The following is a 2,982-nucleotide window of genomic DNA, read 5'->3' on the forward strand; positions in this document are numbered from 1 at the left end:
GGGATATGAAAACTTCCTGGGTCTGTTTTCTTAGAGACTATGTCCTTCTTGATGAGGGCACTGCATTCTTTGTTCATGATTACAGTTTGTCCTCCCTTCAAAACTCTTTTCTTGCTCAGCAATTCCTTCAAATACTTGATATGTGTAGGCATCTGCTGGAGAATCTCAAGAAAGGGAATATTGATATGGAGAGACTTAAATGTCTCTAAAAACCTTGAATATGTTTTCCCTTTTTCACTTCCTCCTAACCTCTGAGGAAATGGTGCTTTTGGTTGGTATGTTTCCAGCATGCCTTTATTTTGCAGTTCCTTGGCTTGCTCAGTTTCACTTTCCTGCTTAGCTTCTTCCACACCTTCCTTCAAGATTTCTGGCTCCTGTTCTGAGGGTCTGATTCCTTCTTCTTCTGAGACTTCCTTCAATATGGTGATGGCCTTGCATTCTTCCCATCTCACTCCCTTTTGTTCCCTTTAGGATTCTTTTCTGTGTCACTAGGGAACACTGCAGTTGACTTGGGGGCCTGTTGAGATAGCTCTCCTACTCGAGACTCCATCCTCTTGAGTTTTTCACCATGGTTCCTTAAGGTAGATCTCACATCATCCCTAAAGCTTTTCAACTCACTTATGTCCTGACCCATGTTTGCAAGCATTCCTTCTATCCTGTTTAATTGATCTTGAAATTGTTGGTTCGGATTAGGTTGGGCAAGTTGATTATTTTGGCCATGATATGGTGGTTGGGAGTAAGTGTTTTGTGTGGCTTGGTATGATCTTTGGTTGGAGTTTTGGTATGTGGAATTGTTATGTTGGTTGGGGTTGTAAGGTTTGTGGTTTTGTGGTTGGGTTTGCTGGTTTCCCCACCCAAAGTTTGGGTGGTTTTTCCAGCCTGGGTTGTAAGTGTTGGAATGTGGATCATATGGTTGCCTTTGTTGATTTCCCACATAGTTGGCCTCTTCCCAATCACCTCCTTCAGTGCTTACCTCCTCTTGATCTTGTGTGTGTATTGCAGCCACTTGATTTGTTTCTAATTTCCTGGTGAGCTCTGCTAATTGCTTGGCAAACACCTTGTTTTGGGCTAGAATTGTATCAACATGGTTCAGCTCCATGACTCCCTTAGTGTTGTGTCTCTCTAAAGCATAGTAGTACTCATTCTCAGCCACTGTCTCAATCACTTCAATGGCTTCTTCTACAGTCTTTTTCCTATTCAATGAACCTCCTGATGAATGGTCTACAGCCTTTCTTGATTCATAAGAAAGTCCATCATAGAAAATATGCAATTGCACCCAGTCATGGAACATGTCTGGTGGGCATTTCCTTGTCAAATCCTTGAACCTCTCCCATGCCTCGTAGAGAGTTTCACCATCTTGTTGTCTAAAAGTCTGAACCTCAGATCGAAGCCTATTGACCTTTTGTGGGGGGTAGAAACGTGCCAGAAACTTGCTTTCCACCTCATCCCAGGTTGTTAGGCTCCCCCTTGGGAATGATTCCAGCCACTTAGCTGCCTTGTCCCTAAGTGAAAATGGGAACAAGAGCAGTTTATAGGCATCTTTCTGGACTCCATTGGACTTCACAGTGTCGCAAATTCTCAGGAATTTTGTGAGATGTTGGTTTGGATCTTCATTAGCACTCCCACCAAATGAACAATGATTCTCCACCAGTGATATTAGCTGTGGTTTGAGTTCAAAATTGTTGGCCTGAATGGGTGGTTTCTGAATGCTGCTACCACAATTCCCAGAGGTTGGGTTTATGTATGAACCAAGAACCCTCCTCTCGGGAATGGCATTGTTTCCATTAGCTCTCTCATGGTTGTGAACTTCTCTATCCATGTTGAGATCTAGAGCTTCCTCAAAATTGTCCTCAGATTCTCCTTCAGATTCTTCTTCTCCCAGTACTCTCTTCCCTCTTGCTTCCCTTCTAAGTTTATGAAGGGTCCTCTCTGGTTCGGTATATGGAGGAGTTGATGTCTCTCCTCTCCTACCTGTCATACAAGAACACAGCACAGGCAACAAACAAGTGAAATACTCTTGGTTAATGGAAGAGTATGGTTAGAGCAGTTGAGGAATTAATTCAAATAGTTAGTGAGTCAGTGAGTTAGTTGCTTGAATTTAAAGGCATAAAGAAAGAAAGCAAGTAACAGAGTGCAGAAATTAAAATTCAACAAGTAACTTGAACTGAATTAACAAAACAAGAAAAATGCTCAATCTAGTTAACTTCCAATTTGAGAATTGTCAATCGAAAACCAATCCCCGGCAACGGCGCCATAAACTTGATGCTACGATTTTAGGAAATTACACGATCGGCAAAAATTCCTTCCGGCAAGTGCACCGGTTATCGTCAAGTAAAAACTCACAATAGAGTGAGGTCGAATCCCACAAGGATTGGTTGAGTGAGCAATTCGGATTAGAAGTGTGTTCTAGTTGAGCGGAATCAAGATTTAGATGAGAATTGCGGAATGTAAAATTGGCGGGAAACGTAAATGGCAAGAAATTGAAATTGCGGAATCTTAAATTGTATGAATTAAAGAGCGAGAAGCTAAATTGCTGAAATTAAAAAGGGATCGGGGTGATTGCTTGAATTTAATTGCAGAATGTAAAGAGAAAGTGGTAGATCAGAAATGGGGAATTCATTGGGTTTCAGGAGATATTGAGATCTCCGAATCAAAACATTTTTATCCCTTCCTCAACCAATGCGTTCATTGAATTTTGCTTGGCAATCTTATATGATTGGATCCCAATCCCTTGGCTCACCAATTCTCTCTAAAAACAAACAAATTCCCAATCCCTTGGTTTAAATGTTCATAAGAAGAGATGATGCTCGATCACTGATTATACCACACAGTTTCATGAACCACAATTTGGTAGGATTACATGTCACAATATCCATCCAAACCCCAATCCAATTCACTGTGAGAAAGCTTCTCTAGCATGAATCCTCCATTCCTTTCCCAAGGTTCCGAAGGATTCCAATTATGGATGGTTTCTTTCCCAAG

At 41.4% G+C, this 2,982-nt stretch overlaps 1 non-coding gene across 1 annotated transcript; it reads left to right on the forward strand.

Annotated features, from left to right (window-relative positions):
- Positions 1-1,289: 1,289 nt before the first annotated feature.
- On the forward strand, positions 1,290-1,393 carry LOC130958418 (small nucleolar RNA R71). Its single transcript, XR_009077541.1, has one exon. It is a non-coding gene; the product is annotated as a small nucleolar RNA R71 (small nucleolar RNA).
- The last annotated feature ends 1,589 nt before the right edge of the window (positions 1,394-2,982 follow it).

The sequence above is a fragment of the Arachis stenosperma genome, chromosome 10, assembly GCF_014773155.1.
Source record: "Arachis stenosperma cultivar V10309 chromosome 10, arast.V10309.gnm1.PFL2, whole genome shotgun sequence".
Taxonomy (NCBI): domain Eukaryota; kingdom Viridiplantae; phylum Streptophyta; class Magnoliopsida; order Fabales; family Fabaceae; genus Arachis; species Arachis stenosperma.